The 23,816-nt window shown below is 41.3% G+C and overlaps 1 protein-coding gene across 2 annotated transcripts in view; it reads right to left on the bottom strand.

Moving 5' to 3' along the window:
• The window catches only part of COL4A1 (collagen type IV alpha 1 chain), a 128,010-nt gene that overhangs the window by 101,699 nt on the left and 2,495 nt on the right, over nt 1-23,816 (bottom strand). The window lies entirely within an intron of this gene.

A 23,816-nucleotide genomic window follows, 5' to 3' on the forward strand; every position in this document is an offset into this window, starting at 1 on the left:
GTAACTTTCATTTGCTGAAGCAATTTTGTGCCTCATAAATCAAGTTGTATATTTAACCATTTTAGGTTAATATGTATCAGGGAGCACGGTGGGGGCATTTTGGCCAACCTTTAGATCAAGTCTTGAGATTCAGCTGTTTAATCTGCTGCCTTTCAATCCATGCTGAGGCTCATCCTCCTGTCTTAAGGCTGGCAGAAAGCTACAGTATTATGAACGAGCCCCAGCAACAAGGCAGAAATGCAAGCTCTTCTCTGTTACGTCATGTAAAGTTTTGTTTAGTTTCAGACATGAATTAAATTGGCAGATTAATTTAATAGAGCAGAACACAAGAGTGAAACGCACGACAGCTTGTGTTCCATTTCTGTGGGACACAGTGCTGGCCCTATTAACTTCAAATTCTCTCCTTTTATGGACTCCAAGCTTTTTGTATTTTTCACAACTGTAACTGGAGGACGGGTTAAATACTCGGAAGAGCGCAAGAATGTTTTTTTTCTGCAGCCAAAACAGAGAGGGGAATCGCTGAAGTCACTGCTTCTATAGAACAGGAAACTGTATTTGGGTGCATCTGATTCATGCTGCTTCCCACCGTCACCCTTACACAGCCAGGGGCTGGTCCTCCTCCATCCCCCCCACCACCACCACCACCCTGCCATGGAGGAAACAGGAAGCTCTGCCAATGCTTTTGCTTCCAACTTTCCACCTGGTTATTCTAACACAGGCATACTTTGTTAAAAGTAAAGAATCTCCCCAAATTCATATGCCTATAATTTGAAGCAGGTTGGTGAGAATTTTCCTTCTCACAAGTTTATTCCCCCTCCCGCTTTCCCATAAGCCACAATGAGACTGAAAACTACACAGAAGCGCTCCCACAGCTTTTCAAAATCAATAAATCACTGGCCATGGAACAAAACCAGGCATGTTAGTTCAAGCCCACAGGACAAACAAACAGAACAAACATCTTTGTGCATCCTTACCAGCAAAGAGTGTAATTGGTGCCTAGTCCAGGTTAGCACAAACAGCAGCCACGATGGATGCTCGCTCCATCTATCTCTTTCATTGCTGAGAAGGACACTGGGAAGAGAAATGCTTCTCCCTCCCTTGTTTCTACTTTTGATAAAATCAAAGGCAGGGAGAGAGCTGAGAATTCATTCTCTTCACAATACCAGAGCCCAGCACTGAGACCAAACTGTACAGAAAGCTCATTAAAGCTCAAGAGTGAATCTACAAAAGAGTAAGAGGAAAGCCTCCACAAAGGCATCTTCTTTTCTATCTTCATCTGCTGGAGCCATCTCTCAGCCTACAAAAGCAACTCTGCAGGCACTATTGGTCTCTAAGTTTTAATTTTCTCTGCAATTCTTTCACCCAAACACAAAGAGGGGCTCAAACTACAGAGGTGAGGAGGTTCAGAGAAACAAAGAAATCATTTGCACTTAACTCAGACCATTCAGAGCTGAAGCCTCTCAAAAGTTTTAGAAGCAGCCGCTCTGCAAAAGACCATGCTTCTGTGCAACTCCTTTCAGGTCCAAATGTCCTGTTTCTCAGTGAAATCAGGCCTGTGCAAGATTCAAGTTTTGAACTAAATTGCAGTGATTCATTTAAATACTGAAACTAATATATAATTTTCCTGAAAAAGCAAATGCATTCAACTTCAGTGCTGAGGTGCCATATTCTCCCCTTGGAATACACCATACCCCATATTATATCACTTAGAATCAGAAACAACAGAAGAGTGATTAATACTTTCTCTGAATCTTTTTTTTTTCTTGATGGAAGTTGATGTTTCAACTTTGACCTACTTGGTATAGAAAGCATGTAACTGGAAACAACACTGTTCAAACCCACACTGTTCAAACCCAACAAGACAGGCCTGGCTGCAGCCCTAACCAGGAGAGAGGACCTGTGGTACCACTCATTTGGGTACAGCCCTTCTGGGCCAGGTAAAAATACATAGAGTACTCAGTGCTCACAGTCACCAAGTGGTCACCGCTCAGTGCCATATCCTATTGAAAGCTGGACAAAGTACCTGGCAAGAGTCCACAGCCTGTTTTGGCTGATCAGTTCTCCACCACAGGAAGGTTGGCTCACAGCCAGGAATGAATAGGAATGAATTTCTACAGATTGCAGAGCATCACAGTAAATCTCTTCATCTTCTGCTTGTAGTGCATAGTTGTTTTTTTTTCCTTTTCTTTCTTCTCTAACATATAAAATCCATTTACAGTCCACATACTTTATTTAAAAAATTAAATCGTTGCACATATACTCTCTTGGGGAACAATGGAAAGAATTAACATGTTGCAAAAACCATAACAAGAGTAAGACAGTTTGAGATGTGTGTACTACAGAAGCTATAACCTAGGCATCTGCCTATTTCCTATTAATTACAATCAGATCTGTTCTGCTGTGAGAACTAGATATACCTGCTAGCAAATACATGTACTATCTCATGTGGTAGGCACCCCAGACTCCAGAAGAAATAAAGCCTGACCCTTAGCACACACATACACACACAAGCATCTCTATTGCTATGAAATTATGAATGGAAAATTAGAAGAAAAGTAGCTAAAGGCAGAGTGGTTAACACAGATGTGTGTTAGCAGTGGAGTACAAGGATGTAAACTTATCTAGGGCGAGAACAAGATTGGCATTATATTGACATTACTTCATTTTAGTACTGTTGCTTAATCTGTATATCTAATTCTCCACATAAAGCTTGACTTTGTGCTAAATAAGAAATGCCTTTACACTCCACCAGCAGGCTCTGTCCCTTCTACTAAAAGCGAACATCCATTTATTTCATCTAAAGGTCAAAAGTGAAATGCCTTTGGGAGATCCCATGCAACCTTAAAATAAAAGTCGCATTCCTGAACTCCGAACTATCTAGAATACAACACAATGTCATTATTATTCCTTTGAAAATGTAAAACAATTACTTGCTTATATTAAAAGCAAAACTCTTTGAGAGAAAAGGTCCTGAAAACCAATGAAATATCAACAGGGAGAATTTTGAATCTTGATGATCGCAAAGCACAACTTTTTCTTTGCAGTTTTATGCATGATGGAAATCATGACACCTATACACATTTAAAAGATGTGTGACATAATTCTAATATTTGTTCACTTCGAATTAAAAAAGTTCTTATTCAAACACCAACAGTAGCCAAAGAAGCCACCCCCATCATTCCTCAAATTTTTTTGTCATTCTTACTAAAATGTATGTTTAACCCACCATACTCACCTGCAATTATTCATCAATATTTGGTGATCATATTTAGAAAAACCAGAACACAATGAACTCCAACGGAGCATGAACCTTTGGTTTTCAGGTTCCTTCTGGTTTCCTTCATCTTAGCACAGTCCTAAGTCCAACGTTCAAGCTGTAAACTAAAGCTCACTGAAACCATGGGGAGCTTTCTAGTCTTCATAAACTTTGAAATTGTTGCATGTACAAGCTATGAAACACATGCTACAACATTCCACTCAACCCTCAATATTTTCCCCTTCTACTGTATTTTCACTCTGCCCATGAGTAGAAAAAAATTTAAGTATTTCTTTTTGTCCTAAAGGCTATATAAAATTACATGACACTGCTTATTCTGCTTCACAGTGACAAATCGCTTTATTCAGGAAAGGCAGCCAATTATCTTTTTGTACAACTAAGACTATTTTTTAAAATAAATCATTACTTTAAACAGATAATCAGAAAAAAATCTGACAATGTACTCTGTGTGTTTAGTACATCTTCAATGCACACCAGCTTCACAATTAGTTTTGAGGTGCTCACTGCTACCCAGCAGAGAGCTGGGGCTACCTGCTACCAATAGTGCAGTGAAGGCACCACGTGCAGATGCACAGGCCTTGTCACGATGCCAACACTCATCTTCTGAAAGATATTCTCTGAGAAGAAATGTGATTACGAGAACCTCAAACTTTACACATCTAATAGCAATATACGGTTTGCCATCACCACAGATAATTCGAAACAGGTTGCAAAAACCTGCATCTGTCTACATAAAGCTTCAAAAATAATCAGCTTGCTGTTTTACCATTGCTTCAGCTGAATTAATAGATCTTATCATTCTCCAGTCACTTCCATAAAGCTTCAAAGCTCTGACTTTAGCTAGTTTCTAAAGCTTCGTATTTGTGAGATGGAAAGCAGGTTTGTGAGGGTGTCCTGCAGCATCTAACCTTTCCATTTTCTCACAGGGATTTTAAGTGTTGGATGAGACAGTGATAACCACAACACGGAGCCCCACTGAAGCAAACACCCATGGAACAATTTCCAGGGGAAAAAAAAGAGACAGTTGTTCCATTAACTCCATGTTTTCAGTCATACGAGTTATATCTGGCAGTAGTTTAACAGAAAGACAGGAACACTGAAAGCAGAGCACAGATTAGCACAGATGAAGAGCTTGTGAATTGGGAACCACCTGCTCATCATCAGTCAAAAGGTAAAATTACTGAATACGTCCAATGCTAAAATCAAAACCTGTGGTTTGTTGAATATACTTTTGTTACACGCAAAGATCTAATAATGGGTCAACTGACTTCATCTGAAGCGGGAAGGGTAAGATCAGTATTGCAGCTAAACACACTAGGACTGCACTATCAGGACAGAGGAATGAGGAGAAAAAGGATGACAGGTAAGATAAATAGATAACGTAAAAGGAAATTAACCATTATAGGTAGAGGAAAGACACTGGGCTGAGATAACAAGAAGAAAAAAACAGTGTAGTCTCTACTGATGCAAAACAATAGTCTGGGTGAGACATGAAAAAAATGAACTTCCATTTCACCACAGCAAGTAACTATGAGGCATTTCAGAAAGGATTTTAAATACCACACCTTCCTCTCATCCTGAAAAACTGATGGGACAACTGACAGTAATAGGAAACTGGAACCTCTCCTGACAATCCATGTGGTGGAGCTGCCTACACTTCACAGCCTTCCTTTCTTAAAGGAGTTAAATGGAAAAATCATTACATTTTTATTTTTTTGTTGAGCCCACTTTGTTCTTTCAATTATTTTTTAAGGATTTAGATTTATAACCTTCTCCTTCCATCCAAAGGCAAGTTAGGAAATGTAAAATTTAAGGTGCTCTGTGAGAGCTTCATGTAAGCCCTGCCCAGATCAGAGGATTACTTTCTTCTCAAGAGGCTCTCATGCTTTTCTTGCACAGGCTGAACTCATCAAATTACTATTCAATGAAACAGTCCAGAGGAGGACCACAAAGATAATCAGAGGGATGGAGCACCTCTTGTAGGAAGACAAGCTGAGAGAGTTGGGGTTGTTCAGCCTGAAGGAGAGAAGGCTCTGGGGAGATCTTATAGTGGCCTTCAAGTACCTGAAGGGGCTACAGGAAAGCTGGGGAGGGACTTTTTACATGAGCATTTAGTGACAGGACAAGGGGGATTGCTTTACACTGAAAGAGGGTAGATTTAAGTTAGACATTAGGAAGAAAATCTTAATTATGAAGGTGGTGAAACACTGGAACATGGTGCCTAGGGAAGGTGTGGCTGTGTCCTTCCTGGAAGTTTTGAAGGCCAGATTGGATGGCGCTTTGAGCAAATAGGTCCAGTGGAAGGTGTCCCTGTCCATGGGAGGGGGGATTGGAACTAGATGATCTTTAAGGTTCCTTCCAACCCAAATCATTCTATGATTCTATGATTCTATTGCTCTGAAGCAAACTAAGTCCTCCATGCCAGCCTGGCCTGGCCAAACTTGCACCACCCTATCTGTCTTGCACTGTTGCTGCCTAGCAAGCCACAGCAAGGATCTGTCTGCTGGAAAACATTTTCCCTTTCTGAACATAGGCATGAGCTGTGAGAGAGCATGGCCATTCTTGACAAGTGCAAGCCCCACTCAGATCCATTTAAAAAAAACATGAAATTTCAAAATTAGGTTCTGCTCTCACAAATCAGGCTGTATGCATGACTGCTGCATAGTAGCTGCAGGTGCTAGAAGATGCAGGAGAGAAGCAGACAATGCAAAGACATTTCCTGGTTAAGGTAACTGAGTGGTGTCCTGGAGAATGGGATCCAGTCCCTGACTCTACCATGAAATCCCTTAAAGATGCTGCACATATAATTCCCACGCTTTTCCAAACCAGACACTGACTACACATTCTCCATTTTCCGACAAGTTTGGTGTTGGATCTTTTTTCAGTCCAAAGATCTCAAAGACCAAGCTTCAGCTGAAATTACTGTGTTAAATGCACACTATTCAATGCTACCAAGTGCTAATTAAGAGCTGCTTTTGGCAGTAGCTTCTCAATGCTTCCTCTCCCAAACCATCAGCAAATAGCTACAAAATCCACAGAAAAGGTACAAGTACCAGTCTGGCTTGCACAGAGAGAATGTGGTGAAATAGGCGAGAGCAGCAATATTACTGCCTCACTCCATCTGGGGAGGTAAGCTCCTAAAAATCAGCATGTGCTTTTTGGAAGTATTCTGGTATTACTATGTTATATGCCACAGGAAGCTCATCAGAAGCAGAAGGCAGTTTTTCTGCCTTCAAAGTACAATTTGATTGTCATGCCTGAAATAAGAAACAAGTCCAAAAAAGTGAAGAGTAAGGCAGAAAACCCTGCAACCTCCCTCTCTCAGAGAGCACAGCATGTTCCATGTATTGAATGAGACGGGACCCTGTGAAATCCATCAAGCAATTAAAGGCAAGTATGATGCAAAAGGGGCCCATATTTAGGTTGCAAGAAGATTGACTGTGAAAACAGAATATTCTTTAAGCATTTTCTCTGTACAAAGATTGGTATTATGCCAGCATATGGGCAGCTGTAAGAACTATATATCATTTGGCATTATATATACGCATTTGGCTATATATCGTAAAAACATACTTAATGGCTCACCACAGCTCCAAATGCAAACAGACAAGAGAGGAAGCAAGGCTGCAGTTTGGGGAAGCCACCTAATAGCTGGCTGTGACCAGAAGGTCAGCCCCACTTATCCTCCACCCCTCCTCTAGGTTAATCCAGCCCTGATGCTAAACCACACCTTGGAGCTGTGGTTAACCCAGCTCCTGCGGCACAGCCCAAATCCCTGCTGCTGTGAACAGCTGCGGTCTGGCCCGGCTCCTGCTCCCTCTCCTCCTGACTGTCACCCAGCCAGCCCTGCCCAGAGCCAACGCTGGGAACCAGCAGGACTTGAAACAGGCTCCAGCTTACAGCAAAAGGAACACTGAAGCTAACATACGTGAGGAAAAGGGAGTGGAAATGTCTCCTTTGGCAGCCCTGCAGGATGCAGCCACTTAAGCATCAGACTGCAAGTCAGTCCAGCCTGCTTCTCTATCCTGTCCAGCACTGTAAAATGAATCACAAAGCATTTACAACAGAAACCAAGCCTCTTGATTCCCAGAATCTTACCTGTGTGGTCAATCTCTTTTCCTAAACCTACTACAACAGGTGAGTGAAGGCTTGCTTAAAAAGTGGGCCTTTTCTTTTCACTCTTTCAGGAAAAGCAGCAAATTCATTTCCCCACCAATCCATTCTGCAACATCTAATTCACCTGATATTACAGGACTAAGGAGCTTGACAGCATCAGGGAGTTCAGAACTCAATACAGAAAATTGCCTACAAGCAAAAAATAGTGCTTACAAAAGTAAAATCACATCCATCCCTCACTTCATAGCCATGCTTAAATTTCAGTGTCTTCCAAATATCTCAATCACATTGCGCTCTCATGGGAAAAAGAGAACAAAGCAAACTGACAGGATGCTTGCTTTATATTTCCACTTACAGTTTTCAGCACCTGAACACAAAAAAATATCTTTTCTGACAATGCTAGAATGATTTAGTCTGTGAGCGTATTTCAGACAGGTATTTAAGTGTCCACCAAAAACTAAGTAGTGAAGAAAATGAAGAACAGAAGTTGTCTGTCATACTTCCTACAGCAGGTTCACACAAATTTTCTAAACAAAAAAACCACATTGGGGTGCCTTACATTTTTGGGATGAGGTGTAGTTTCATGCTTTTTTTCCTGTAAATTTCTATTTATATTTATTTCACCAGTACTTCAACTTTTGAGGTATACATCAAGTATCCCTGAGAGACAAAGTACTACAGTACACAGATGTGCCTATTTTAGAAGCAGTTGGATCACTTTTCCCTACGAGGTCAGTGTTTCTGGACCAAAATAATAGCTCCACTGTTTGCTATCCAGCTGAGAACATCCTGGATTCTCTATCTTGTCCAACTCTGTAAAATTAATCATAAAAAATTAAATCACTCCCACCTTACTTCCAATTAGCAGTGGGGAAAGAGAAGAGCAGGTAAAATGCTCTCATTTTATGACACTGAACTTTTATTAGTTATTTATAACAATCCAAAGCTTATCATCTCTTGGCAAGCCTTGTCTTTATTCATTAACTTAATTTCCCCTTCTTTCACTGGAAAGGAATTTCATGTTAAAGAAACTAAAAAAAAATATTAAGAAGTTAAACTTTCCATATCCAAAAGTCTATTTAAATGACTAAAATAAATTTAAAATAAATACCTTGTCTGTTTTTTCCTCAAGCAAATTGGCAGGCATTATAAAGCATGTGGTTTTAAAGCCATTCTGTCCAATGACTTTTATTTTCTTCTCCTACACTGGATACCAGAATTCATATCCATTACCTTTACTCATCCAAATAATTCTGTGAAACAATTTGGAATACGTGCTTTTAAATATACTGTCATTAAAGTAAGGAACAATTTTGATCTCAAAGAGGGTATCACAGAAGAGCTTCAGATAGAAATCACCAGTTAATCTGGTGCACTACCCTGAATTCTGAATACTGTGGTTACAGTAGAAACACCTAAAAATGACAACAGCAAGGGCAAATAAAGTGAACAGCTAGACAGCCCAGACCTACACGTGAAGTGATGTGTGTGATCTGCCAGATTTAGGATATGTGAACAATTTTTAATCCTGAAGCTGGTGATACTGAAAATTTAAACTTCAATCTTGATCAAATTAATTTTTTTATGTACTTTCAGGTTTTGTATAATTCCTATAGAAGAATATCACACAACTTACTTACATCCTATTTTGAAGATCAGGAAGGTTTGTTATCCTTACTTCACTGTTGGAAAAGGGAGACAGAGAGAAGCTAAAAATACTGCCTTGGGCTGCCAAAACAGCCTGTGGCAACACAGGGACTGGATTTCTGCTCCCACATGTGCAGCCAGCCACGTTCACCTGCATCTGGACTGGATACTGCCTGCAGCATCTCCCTCAGTCCACCAGATCATCAAGAAGCTGACCTCGTGCTAGGACAGGACCCAGCCAAACAGGTGATCAAAGCTGGAGATCCATCCTCTTTGCTCCAACAGGGTATCTAAGCAGTCAGCCAGAGCTGCTTATGGAGAAGAGCTATTTCTATATACCAAATGAAAATGGGGAAAGGGAAAGAATGATGTCAAGAAAGATACTCTAGGACAAGCACCTCACAAATATTCTGGGTCCATCACTTCAGACTGCAGTACCTGAACCTGCCTGCAATTATGCTTGTAGCTGAGGGAGCAGGTGGATATGCAAGGGGAGGGAAACCACTGGAGATGCAATGATTGTATTGGATCCTTCAGACAAAATATGACAGCCCTTGAAAGGTTTGTGGCACAGTAGTCTATATTCAGAGGCAACATCAGAAATTTATTTCTGAAAAAGACACTCTACCTCTGGACAGGACATTGTGTCTATAGCTTTGTATCTAAAAACAACTGATGAACATGCCACAGAAGAAAGCAAACATGAAAAATGAAACCTAAGACTGCACAATGAGAAAGATCATATTTTAACCTGAAAGAAGAGAAAAAAAAAAGAGAGTCAGAATTTATTAGCAAGGGAAAAGAAATCAATCTGTTATTCTTCCTTCATTATCCGTGTCCAGATACATGGTCCAGGGTAAGATGTGAGGTATCCCCACATTTTTAAAGGCATAAGGGAGACAAGGCAGAGGAGTATCACACTTTTCCTGAGGAAAAATAAGAGAGAATGAGGGAAGTGGGAAAAAACGTATCTGCAATAGATACCTGCTCACTAAAATTAGGTTTTATCTATACTACACTGCTAGATACGTTTGCATTAAATAAATCATAAAATATGGGTTTGGTGATCAGGTAGTGAGGTGGATCAGGAACTGGTTGAAAGGAAGGAGTCAGAGAGTTGTAGTCAATGGGGCAGAATCTGGTTGGAGGTGTGTGACTAGTGGAGTCCCTCAGGGGTCGGTACTGGGACCGGTGTTGTTCAATATCTTCATCAACGACTTGGATGAGGGTATAGAATGTACCCTCAGCAAGTTTGCTGATGACACTAAGCTGGGAGGAGTGGCTGACACACCAGAAGGCTGTGCTGCCATTCAGAGAGACTTAGACAGGCTGGAGAGTTGGGCAGGGAGAAACATGATGAAATTCAACAAGGGGAAGTGTAGAGTTTTGCATTTGGGGAAGAACAACACGATGTCCCAGTATAGGTTGGGGGCTGACCTGCTGGAGAGCAGTGTAGGTGAAAGAGACCTGGGGGTCCTGGTAGACAAGAGGATGACCATGAGCCAGCAATGTGCCCTTGTGGCCAAGAAGGCCAATGGCATCCTGGGGTGCATTAGGAAGGGTGTGGTTAGTAGGTCAAGAGAGGTTCTCCTCCCCCTCTATTCTGCATTGGTGAGGCCGCACCTGGAGTATTGTGTCCAGTTCTGGGCCCCTCAGTTCAAGAAGGACAGGGAAGTGCTTGAAAGAGTCCAGCGCAGAGCTACTAAGATGATTAAGGGAGTGGAACATCTCCCTTATGAGGAACGGCTGAGGGAGCTGGGTCTCTTTAGTTTGGAGAAAAGGAGACTGAGAGGTGACCTCATCAATGTTTTCAAATATGTAAGGGGTGAGTGTCAGGGAGATGGAGTTAGGCTTTTCTCAGTGGTGTCCAGTGATAGGACAAGGGGTAATGGGTGTAAATTGGAGCATAGGAGGTTCAAGTTGAATATCAGAAAAAATTTTTTTACTGTAAGGGTGACAGAGCCCTGGAACAGGCTGCCCAGGGGGGTTGTGGAGTCTCCTTCACTGGAGACATTCAAAACCCGCCTGGACACGTTCCTAGGCGATGTACTCTAGGGGGCCCTGCTCTGGCAGGGGGGGTTGGACTAGATGATCTTTTGAGGTCCCTTCCAACCCCTAGGATTCTATGATTCTATGATTCTATGATTCTATTTTTTAATATTATGGATAATATTAAAGGGTTCTATTAACAAATAATTATTTGAGTAGGCACCAATGGCATATGTCTAAATCAAGAAAAAGAAAGTGCTGAAAGAGAGAATGTGCCAGTACCATTAACTCATCTACCTGAACTTCTGCAAAGTGTTGGGTGATGTCCCCACACAACATCCTGGTCTCTAAATTGGAAATATATGGATTTGATCAATGGACCCCTTGGTGTATAAGGAATTGGCTGGCTGGTCACACTCAGAGCTATGGTCAACAGCTGGATGTCCACATGAGATCAGTGATGAGCAGCATTCCTCAAGGGTTGGTACTGGGACTGGTGCTGTTTTAACATCTTTGCTGATGACATGGACAGTGGAATTGAATGCACCTCAGCAAATTTGCTGATGATACAACAATGTGTGGTGTGGTTGACATGTTGGAGGGAAGAGCTGCCATCCAAAGGGAACTTGACAGGCTTGAGAGGTGATCCCATGCCCGCCTCATGAAGTTCAGAAAGATCAAGTGAGAGGTCCTGCACCTGGGTTGGGGCAATCCCACAAATACAGATTGGGTGGAGAATGGATTGAGAATTGCCCTGAGGAAAAGGACTTGGGGGTGTTGGGTGTTGAGAAGTTCAACATGATCCAGCAACATGCACTTGCAACCCAGAAAGTCAACCATATCCTGGGCTGCATCAAAAGTGTGGCCAGCAGGTCAAGGGAGATGATTCTTCCCCTCTATTCTGTTCTCATGAGACCCCACCTAAGTACTGTGCCCAGCTCTAGGGTCCCTGACTCAAGGACATGAAGTTGCTGAAGTGAGTCCAGAGGAGGGCCACAAAGATGATCAGAGGGCCGGAGCACCTCTCGTAGGAAGACAGCATGAGGAGGTTGTGGTTGTTGACCCTGGAGAAGAAAAGGCTCTGGTGAGACCTTATAACAGCCTTCCAGTACCTGAAGGGGCCTGCAGGAAATCTGAGGAGGCACTTTTTATAAAGGCATGTAGAGACAGGACAAGGGGAAATGGCTTTAAACTGGACGAAGGCAGATTTAGGTTAGACATTAGGAAGAAATTATTTACTGAGCATATGGTGGGACACTGACACAGTTTGCCCCGGGGAGTTGTGGCTGCCCCCTCCTTGGAAGCCAGGCTGGATGGGGCTTGGAGCAACCCAGTCTAGTGGGAGGTGTCCCTGCCCACACATGGGGGTTGGAACTGGATGATCTTTAAGGTCCCTTCCAACCAAAACCATTCTATGATTCTATGAACTTGTAAACAACAATGAAGACTTCAGAAATGAGTCTGTGTATGGGTACTTCACTCTATCTTAAGAGATGCTTCTTGTGAAAAAAATCTGCATCAAGAAACATAATATGCCAATGTATAGACATGACAGTGTACTATGTACAGTACTGAGAAAAGTACAGACTGCAGTGCACAGGAACTGTGTTTTGCTGATTCTGCAGGTTCCAAAATGAAGTTGTTTATTCAATCTATTTATAATTTTAGAAAGAATTCTGATAAATAAAACTACAGCAGTAATATTTCTATAATTACCCTAGCAATTATTTCACTGCCTATTCTGAGACATAATGCACAGTTATTTTGAATTTTTCTCCAGATTTTTCTTTACAGTATTTCTTGATATGGCCTAGAAAAAGAAAGAAAACTGAAAAAGCACGAGTCACCTTTTACTCCTGAAAATTTTGGGCTGCTTTTTTTCCAAAACACAGGTATTCCTGCATTTCACAGAGGTTCTAGATGCTGTGGTATGTATCAACAGTCAATAGACCTTAAAAAAGAAGCAGTACACTTGATGTGCACAGCCACAAAACTTCATGGGTTTCAGTCAACTTCCTATTCTTAGTCCCTCTTCCCTGAAAACACCTTTGTATTAAAAGACTTCCAGAAGATCCTACTCATTAGGATCTTTTGCACTGTCAGAGTTACAGCAGGAAAAAATACACCCACTGTCTTTGAAGATAGTTTGAAGTGTTCATTTAATAGTGGGAAATATTAAACCAAACCCTTAAGAAAAAGTTGCCTGGCACTCTACTGATAACATTTTGGATGATGTCTCTGTTGCCTATTATTTTTTTTAAAAATCTCTCTTTGATGACTTAGCATAGAGCCTCAGGAGGTATTCTTCCCTTGCTAATTTACCTTGATTTCTACTTTTAGGTAGTTTCTTACCTGTCAACACATCCAAAAGCTTTTAATGGCTTTCTGACATTAAGCAATACCATAAATTTTCATGAGTTCCATTACATTTTAATTAACTGATTTTTTAGGAAGCCCATCATCACTAAGTCCCCACACTGAAACAAACATACGATGGAAAAATTAAGTGGTTACAGACATGGCATTGGACTTTCAGCCTAGGGAACAGGGTAACGCTGGTTGAAAGGGAGGAACACAGGCACAAGACATCTGACCAGCCTTTCTTTTCTCAGCAAATCTATTCATAACAAATAATCCTCAGTCAACCAAGCTGACTAAACTCACTTTTACTCTGCTGACCAAGACCACTAGGCTACTCCTCTGCACGTGACAATTCTTCAGTGACACAATTTCTCATGTCATCAACAAAGCACCAAAACAGCCTAAGAGCAAGAAAAGACACATACATATTACTGACATTTCCTGGCCTTTTTACAGCTTGTACACCTCTCTTTCCCACCACCTGAAGGCTTTAAAGGGGATGCAACAGGCATTGCTCTTGCTCCCTACTGCAGTCATCCAAAGAGTTCAGCTTTGACTCCAGGTGGGGATGGAGTAGCATTAGCATCCTGGGCTCTGCTGGAGACCAAACCTCTGCAGTCCTGGTGAGACAAACAGGCCAAGGATGCAGGATCCCCGCAAGTCATCCTCAGGCTCATGGGAAATAGATGTTAGACAAAGTGTCTGACTTAGGACCTTCAGCCCACCAACTTACCCACACCTTCCTTACCCACGCATGACTCTTTCATGGGATGAAGAGCAGAGGGTGCTGCTGCTGGTCCTATGAGAGAACATCCCTGCTGCTGGCCAGCCAAAGCCCCAGCCACGCTCCTGCTCCAAAATGAAGGTGCTGCCAGCCAGAAAAATGCAAACAGTGCTGATTCCCCTGCAAGCCTTTGTGTGTAAGAGGTAATAGCCAGGGGGAAAAAAAGCTTGTATATCTTTTTCATATGCCACAGTAAAAGCATGTGTGAGGAGAAGGCTGAGAGGCAGAGCAAACATAGGGAGGCATGGAAGGACACCTAAGTGTGGCTACTGGTCTTACCCAGCCAATATGCATAGAAATTATTTCTCCACCCAGCTGGTATCTCAGTATTTCACCATAATATGCAAAGTGCCTTGACTCTTTTACAGTCCCACCCCTTTTATGCTCCCCAGACAGAGGCATGCAAATAGCCAACCTAAAGAAGCAGACACCAGTGTAAGCTCAGGCCTGTCCATGACAGACCCAGTTTTACACTTTGTGGGTCACAAAGTTCCTGCAGCCAGTCAGATCTTGAAGTATCAGCAACAAAATTCAGTCAAGTGGCTAATTCCTATAAATTACCTCATTTGATAGTGAACTATCAAATTTAATAATTGGTACCAAGAGAAACACACAGACTACTGTTCATCACCAGCAACAACTGTAAGATTGGTTAATTATGAATGTACAGTTAAAATTCTGCCTTTAGAATAGTGTGGTTCCAATTTTAAAAATTCTTTCTTGGCAGCTTCCATCTAATACCATAAATCTCTGCACTTCATACTTTGTAACACAGCAAACAATAGTGACAAGAAACAGATCACATTACATGCACTATTATAAATTCAGTTTTTACTAATAGCATTGTACTGAAACTTCACAGTTTACCTATCATTCCAGAAATTCATCAGTTGTACAGAAGGCGTCATATAAGAGGCTTACATTTTAAATACATCACAATATGCAATTCTTTTCATCAATATTTAGAATCATTCAGATTCAAAAAGACTTTTGAGATCAAGTCCAAACGTAAACCAGCACTGACAAGTCCACCACTAAACCAAGTCCCTGTGTGCCATATCTACATGTCTTTAAAAACCTCCAGGGATGGTGACTCAACCATCTCCTTGGGCAGCCTGTTCCAGTGCTTGGGACAGCACCAAAAATAGGAGTTCTCTGCAGAGAACTCCTTCTGTCTTCATGACTGATTTGATATGATTTATATTTCTCCGGCTTTAGAACTGTGCAATGATTTTCTAGACAGCTGAACCACATCACAGAAGTAGGGGCATTACCAAAAAATAAATCCAAGACATGACATAATCACATATGCCCCTTCCCATATCAATCAATTTCATACATCTCTCTTGCACAATACAGATACACACTGAGCCATGTGCAAACCCCTTCCGTGTAATTGCCCATTACCGTTGCAATGATGGCATCTGAGTGAGCACGGGGAGGGAAATGCAGAACTTTCCACGTTTTGTTCATGAAATGTTCAGACTTTAATCTACGGTAATGGATGGGGATTTAGAAAAAAACAAAGAAATGCTTATGGGCCCTGTGGTATGGGTAACAGTCCAGCTGAAAAAAAGCTGAGCTCAACAGAAGAGAGATACTCAGTGCACGGCCTCTTTTGGCACTGCATTAAGTTGTGTGCTGCTCTCTTTTATAGCCTAAATTGATTCTATTTAATTTTAGCTTATAGAAGATTATTAGAATAAATTATATTTATCTATTGACATTAAACAAATATAAAATGTACTCTGCTGAAACAGAGTCCAGGACTACATGTCTGTCAATACACAGATGTGCCTCATATTGTGTGACTGATTAAAATAGCACACAGAATTGGCAATTTGAAAATTCTGAGCCAAAATCATAATATGCTGGCTTTCATTTCAAGCTGCGCAGGGACCGTGTAGATGCCAGCTGAGGCCCTAACATAGGTTCAATTAGTCTTGATAATATCCTATATATGTTTTGTGCAGTTTTACTTGCTGTAAGACAGACTGCATCCAGGAACAGTGTAGCTACAGGATTTCACAGACCTTCTTCTCTTGCTCTTACATTGCCAAACCCATTCCAGCACCAACAGCTCCTGCTGTATCAGTGAAGAAGTGCTTCCAACAGGGAAGAATGTGTTTGGAATGAACACCTTTCAGCGGGTGTGTATGTGCCATTTGCAAAGACTGGTGACACAAATGGGTATAAGCAATTGCTTGTTGGGCTTGTTCTTTTGAGGATTTTCTTTGAAGACACTAAGAAGAATATATGAGTTGTATCATGATGGCACACAAAAGCATCCTCACAAACTAATCTCCCTCTTTTCTGACCTATGCTGTTTTCTGGCTTTGCTCTGTCACTATCATCTTCTTTGGTCTCCTTGATGCTGTTGGAAAAATCCTTACACATACTTAGCACCTTCAACTACTGTAAAAGTGAATTAAATGGAAGCTGAAATCATTAGCAACTGAAAGGAAATTACTCTAACAGGACAGAGGGCATTGAGCTAGAATAATTTCCAAGGGTGGCAGTGTCCTGCCTGAATGTCCAAGGGGTTACCATTCAAAGCTTCTCTATGCTCATGACACATCCAGTCCATTCAAGATCCCAAGCTCTTTCCCAACCAAGCACATAATTCCTGGAAAACACATCAAAAATCATCACCCACCATTTTTCTGACCAGTGTGAATCAGAGCACATTTTGAAAGGCATGTCCCCAGCAAGATGGATTTGATTTTCTGCATGATTTCAACCATTATTTTGGCATTCTTAAGGGCCTGAATTCAGACATATTTTAACCCAAAGACTTTAGGCACTGGTATGACCTTTGCTGTATCACCAAGGTCCATAATGGGAAGTAAATTTTAAAATAGCATCACCAGAACACATGTCTAAATCTTTCCCCAGCTGGGACTTAACAGTAACCATCAGAACAACTTCTTCCAGTCTGGGTCTGCCAGAAGGGGAGTCCTGGCAACTTGTGACAGGAGCCAGAAGCCACTCCCACATTTGTCCTCCAGCTATAATCAAAACTAAGTGCAGGACTCTAGTTCTTTCCCACTTTCCTGATTTTTTTTTAATACCGGTTTTTGACAATCTCTTCTAATCCCTGGCTTCTGGGATGTTTTTTGCACTGGTTTCTACTCCAGCCCCTTGGGATCAGTCATGCAGCCTTGACTCCTCAGAATCACTGTTCCATTAAAACAAAAAAACCAAAACAATCAAAAAAATCACATAGACTTCCTTGGATCATTTTAAGCTTTTTACTTCATTTTCATTTTAATTTACACATCTTGTTATTCCATGGTTTTCTCTAAATATTTCCACATTGATTCCAAAAAATGCAGCTGTTCTTAACAAGGATACAACCCCAAGTCAATAGACTTCAGCTAAGAAAAAATATTGTATGATAGTTTCAGTAAAAACCTCATAGTTTTCTCAAGCAAAACTGTAGTATTACAAGCAATCATGTAGTTTTAGTCTTCCTTGTCTATAATTGTATACAGTTAACAACACGTGTATTTACAGCTAAAAACTCTTTTGAGTTTTGGCCCTGAGTATGACTTGCCTGTGAATCTTGACTTTATGTCTGCCAGAATTTATCCTTTTTTATTCTGCTAGAAGATAACTGACTTACCATTGCCATAAAAGGGACAGAGATTCAAGTACAATACGAAAATTCCTGGAATGTCTGAGTCTACCCTCACTTAGCTGATTTTTTCTCTTAATATGAGCACTATGAATACAAACCATTAATGTACTAATTTTTTGCAAAAGTTTTGTTCCAGTTCTTTACAGCTCTGTAAGTCCATACTAGTACAAATTTTCAGCCTTATTTGGGTTTCATTACAATCTTAGGATTTATGTCAATGCCTTTAAATTATGAAATATTTCAACAGAAGTCTTTAGTACACTAGAAAACAAGTTTTCTTCCACTAGATAAACAACTGGTCTAATAAGACCAAAAGACTTACTATACCCAGTCAGCACATAACTATCCAGTGAAAATGGCCTAATTTGTTTTATCCCTTAGCTACAACTGCAACATGTGTCATGAACAAAAAGAAAAGAAAAGAAAAAAAAGAAAAAGGCTTTCTCATTCTGGTATATGCGTCCTAACTTAAGGACCCCATAAGTTATCTAGTAAAATAGAACCAGCTAATAAAACAATACATTTTTTCCCTAAGTTAGTGATTATTTGAATGAAAGACTACATAGTTCACTGTGAATTTCCCACACCTATATCTACAGATATAATACTTACATAAGAATGGCATCAACTATATTGATGCATTGCAACATTTTCATCCATGAAACCTCTTAGAAATGTTTTATGAAGTTCATGCCCCAGTATTAAGACCACATTTTCATGTAAAGAAGATGTAGGAGAGGGCACCTTGGCTAGGAGGAAGGTTGAACATCTTGGTGAAACCACAGACCTCCCATGTAGTGAGGGCAATCATAAATCCCACAGCACCTTAGACAAACACGGGCAATAAAAGGCTGGTCACTGATTTTTAAAGGTGGATAGAGGAGATGAAATGTTAGTTGGCTCAAGCCATTTTCTTCTATCAAATGCCACCAGACTTTTGGCGTCTTGTACAAAGTTCACCATTTTGTTTTTTCAGCATTTCAGAATGGATTCGGGGCTTTCATCGTGTTTCAATTCAGAAATGAAGAATGGAGTCTGCAAAATCAAGCTCTTCAGCACATCTCCTCTGCTCCCACTCCAACACGGGGACAGGATTTTCCACTGAGGTGACAAACTTCACCTAAAAACTAATTTCTACTTCCCAGTTGTAGCATCTGAAATGTTCTTTAAGGTATACAATGTTATCTACAGACAGAATAATGGATAGTTTATCTCATGCTTCAATGGATAAATGGCTCTATCTCCTCCGAATGCAAAAGAGCTTACTAGGTTTTTAATGAAAATATTCTAGTTCTTCCCACTAATCCCCCTGTATTAAACTAATTCTTGTGTTTATTTTATAACTTTGATAATTTCTTCCACCAGTTCCCTCTCAGCCAATCTTGAAAACCTTCATCTAAAACTGCTGACTCTGCCACTGCTACTAGCAGATGAAAGCCACAAAGATGAAAGAAAATTAACTACTACTTCGCAATTTGTTTACTCTATGCACTCGACAGCACTTTTTGTTTAGTCCTTTATATTGTTCTGTTGAAGATGCACACCCTTCCTCAGATCCTGCCAGCAGCAGTAAAGGTGAAGGCAGCAGGAGCACGCACAGAGAGAAACCACAGAGGAAAGGAGGGAAGCAGAGGATGTTTAGTATTTCTTTCCTTAGATCCACCCAAAAAAACCCTCCAAACTACTTAAAATTCCATAAAAGTAGCTGAATAACTTTGCTAAAAACATAGTTACATTTTTTATGAAATAGGCTGGCACAATGTTGGAAACCCTTAGGCCATTTATCTTGGAATATGTGTGAGGACAGCATCCTTTTGATACACTACATGAAGGTAACATAAGGAAAAATAAAGAAAAAACCAAGAAACCCCCACCCAACTCTTCTTTTCTCTCTTCTTTCATTTCATCTTTGGACATGTCTCTTTTATTAAGTTACAGTAAGGCAATATAGGGAAAAAAAAAAAATTGTTTTTTTGCGGGCTGTGAGGCAACACTGACTCACCCAAGCATATTCCCATATTCCCAGCTGACAGCTCCCAGGGCACCTGCTGCCTGCTCCTGTGCTTCAGCACCTTGCACCATGAGTGGGGATTTTATAAACCTTAAGGTTTCCAATGTTTTTTTCTAAATTTTTTTTGCCCATGTTGGAAATGCAATGGAAGCATGATATAAGAGGTGTCCTAAGAAATACATATGTGAGATATTGGATCAACCAAAATGGTAGTAAGTGACTTCAGAGTAGAACAGCGAAGTGATTCTAAATAAATGCTCCTGTACATTTTTTTAAATGTAGAAACTTTATCCAAGCTCCTCCTTCTGTATGAGAGTATCTCAAGAGATAAGGGAAGGTCAAACAGCCATCTTTTCAGTCTCTGAAACATCTACTGAAACATGCTTGGTACAGGTATATACACCTATATTTTTCTCAATACTAAATAGGAACTTAAAGCTAAAATTGAAACAACTATTTTTTGTTAAATCTGTGGTCATCCTTTTCTATTTTATATCTGTCGTATGTATATGTTTTCTATATTCTGTTTTACACATTTGTATCTTTCAGAGATGGAAGGTATTTGTCACTGTTGGGTCTTCTTGGATTTTCTACTTATATTCTTTATGAAAAGCACATTTGCCCTTTACTGCAAGTCCCTCCACATTGGAATACTGTAATTAAACTGTCAGTGTTTCAATTTGCTCCGTAGTTTACTTCCACAGTGCCCAAGATACTGCTATATAAAGACTCCTGGAAGGCTAATGCTACATACTTTTCTGATGCATTAAATCACCAAGAATATTCCCAGTCACTCACAACACTGAGGATCAAAAATCTATCTTCCCACATCCAATTGCAGCAGTGCTTCACACCTTCAAATTCTCACTAAAGGCACAGGTTGCTATTCCATAGCCCACGGCCAAATTCTTCCCTTTGACCAAATTTTGCAAGGTGGTCAGGGCCTTTGTGATGGGAACATCAACAGAAATTCTGGGAAGGGAGCACTATGTAACTTTTAAACACTGATGAAGTAAGTCAATTTATTCTCATGTTGAGCTGTTGAATCTTCCTTTGTTTAGTCTAGTTCTATAAAAAGAACAATATTCATAAGCCTATCCCTAGAGATGTTTTCTGACATTTTAAACAATTGTCTTAGCTGCCTGCAGCAGCTATCCTACATTTCAATACATGATCAAGGCAACTGACAGCATATACATCCAACCTAATTATAGCCCAGGATTATATATGCCAAAGGGAGGAGTTGCAGTGACACACCACAGTAGTCCTGCAGGCATGTGATCCACACAAAAGTTCAGAAACAAAAACTCAGCTACTTGGAATTGCAGTCCAGGAAGGCACTTGCCTGTGTTGACGCTCAACAGCTGGCTCCAGGAATGAAGGTCACGGGGATGAGTCAGGACTGACTTCTCAGGGAGGTTCAGGGACCACACTCTCCCAACACAGTTAGCAGCACACAGGTAAGTGTTCCCAAAACAGCCTGCCCTTCTCTCCTGACTCTGACACCGTGTGCCATAGAAAAATTGGCAAGAGGGAGAGGCGAAGCAGGCAGGAAGGATCACGGAGGCAAGGATGTTCTTCTGGGAGCAAGGAGTCACCAGGCCTGATCCCCCTTGCTTCCAGAAGTACTAGGTACAGAATATTGACTGAATGACTCTCTCCACTGCTGGGGGTGGACAGATGAACACAGGACTACTGCTTCCCTGGCAAGTGCTCCTCACCTTGGGCCGGAGGCCACCGTCCTATCCACACTCTCAAGGACCTCTGGCTCACTCTTGGCTGCTCTAGTTCTCATACCTCTTCCTGACAAGGAAGCACTGCACTTTTTCCACAGGGAAGAAAAGGGAGCACTTTACTTTTCTTCACACCCTCCCCACACCCCACTGCAGTCTGACAGGGTGAACTGAACCCCATTTCCCTGTGAAGCCCTCTAGCGCAAGAGATGCTTAACTTAATGGAAGTCATTTGGGTCTCTCCATCTGGCCACATTTTCTGAATTCAAGTGACAATATCTCTGTCCTGGTAAGTGTTAGCCCTGACTAACACTTGTCAGGGTTTATTAGACATGTTCTTGATATTGACAAGTCCTCGAGGACATGCAGGGACACGGATGTCTAATGGCCTTTAGGGCATAGGTCTCTCACCATCAAAGACAATAGCAGCCCCAGACATGAATGGCTGCAGAAGGCAGGTTCCCTACCCAGCCTTATTTCACTAGTAAAAGCACACCCAGATGAAGTCCTGTCAGTCATTCAGACTCACTCATATGACTTCTCTTGAGCCACACACCAGAAGCCCAAGCAATTTCTTTTATCTGTTCTCAGTTTATCTGCCTTGTACTTATTCCTCCCAATAAACCATGTTAAAGGAACAGAAAAATTGTTCAGCCTAGTTGGAAGCAATTTTTTTTTTTTTTTTTCTTTTGGCCTAGAATCAGACTGCAGCCCCAAATACAATTTAAAAATAGGAGAAGTGACACGAGGAAGGCGTGAGAGCAACACAGCAGAGCCTCCTCCACCCAGACATAGACAGGGCAACGCTCCCCAGACGGGTCTTACCCGGGGACTGGAATCTCCTGGTCTCCCACCAGCGTGTCCCCAGCTGCCACCACATGCTCAGCAGTACTGGTGGAATCAACACTGCCCTTGTGGAAAAAATGATGCATGCTGTTATCACTGTTTTGGCCTGCCTTCTGCTAGTAGCTGGATAGTTGCTCTCAGCTCTGGCATGGCTCCTGTTTTGCCAACAGCAAAAAAGTGAAAAGGGAGATGGGTCGGGAACACAGCAAGACCACTAAGCCCACCACCAAGTGGCAGTGAAGTGGAAGGCAACTTGCCCCAGAGCTCAAGCACAGCCAGGAGATGCTACCCCCTTCCAGAAAGCACAGGGGCTGGCACTGCGGCAGCATTGACAAGGTACCAAAACACGAAACTAGGATTTCCATGGCATTGTCATCTCTCAACCAAGCAGTACTAATGTTAGGAAATGGACTTTCTTCAAAGGAAATGGCAGCCTGAAGAGTGTCAGAAATGAGAGCCCCTGCAGAGATCCATCAAAACAAGCTTCTCGTTTATCTGTCTCGTGGGAGCAGCCTCTCAGACTGACCTGGAAACATCTTAATCAACTGCCCTGTCTTCCAATCTGCGCTCTTTGTAATTAGAAAATTAATCTCCTGAGAAGAACATATATGAGTACAAAAACACCAGATTGACTATAATTAATATTTTAATTGTAGCTGATCAACACAAAAACCACTGAGCTTCCACTGACACATCTGGATGCATTTTATAGGGCCACACTACAACCTGTGAGAGCTGCCACAGAGCAGCTCCTTTTTCTGTACTGAAGCACATGATCCTGACAGTAGCTGGCTCAAGTCTGGCTTTGCTACGTCAAATGCCTCTGTGAGAGCAGCCCTTCCAAATTTCCTTGTATGTATTTAATCACGGATCTGTCAGTGATAAAAGCAATTTTTCACTGCCAGCTCTGTTACACTGCAGAATCACCAAGAGAAACATAGCACAAGCTGCTTTTGCTACATTTTCATTCAAAGGCACAATCCCAAGTCTTAGATAGCTATCCCACCACAACAACAATGCACATATGAAGAAACACTTTTCTTGTGAGGGTGACAGAGCATTGGCACAGATTGCCCAGGTCTTCATCCTTGGAAATATTCAAGCCTTGGCTAGACACATCCCTGAGCAGCCTGCTGCAGTTGGCCCTGCTCTGAGCAGGAGGTTGGATTAGATTATCTCCAAGGTGTTCTCCAGCTTCAGAAATTCTGAGGAAGGCGATAGAACAATTAAGAATATGACAAGACTCTGGCTTAGCAAATAAGATTTTTTTTTTTTAATCTAGCTAATATAATAGTTAGATAATAATATCCCCCCCTGCCTCTGGGGGAAGGAAAGATCCAGCAACGTTTTCTGCAGGAGAAAAGTGATTGCTCCATTCAGCCTACTGCAAACAGTACTGGAGACAACCTGGC

Source organism: Heliangelus exortis, chromosome 1 (genome assembly GCF_036169615.1).
Source record: "Heliangelus exortis chromosome 1, bHelExo1.hap1, whole genome shotgun sequence".
NCBI classification, from domain to species: domain Eukaryota; kingdom Metazoa; phylum Chordata; class Aves; order Apodiformes; family Trochilidae; genus Heliangelus; species Heliangelus exortis.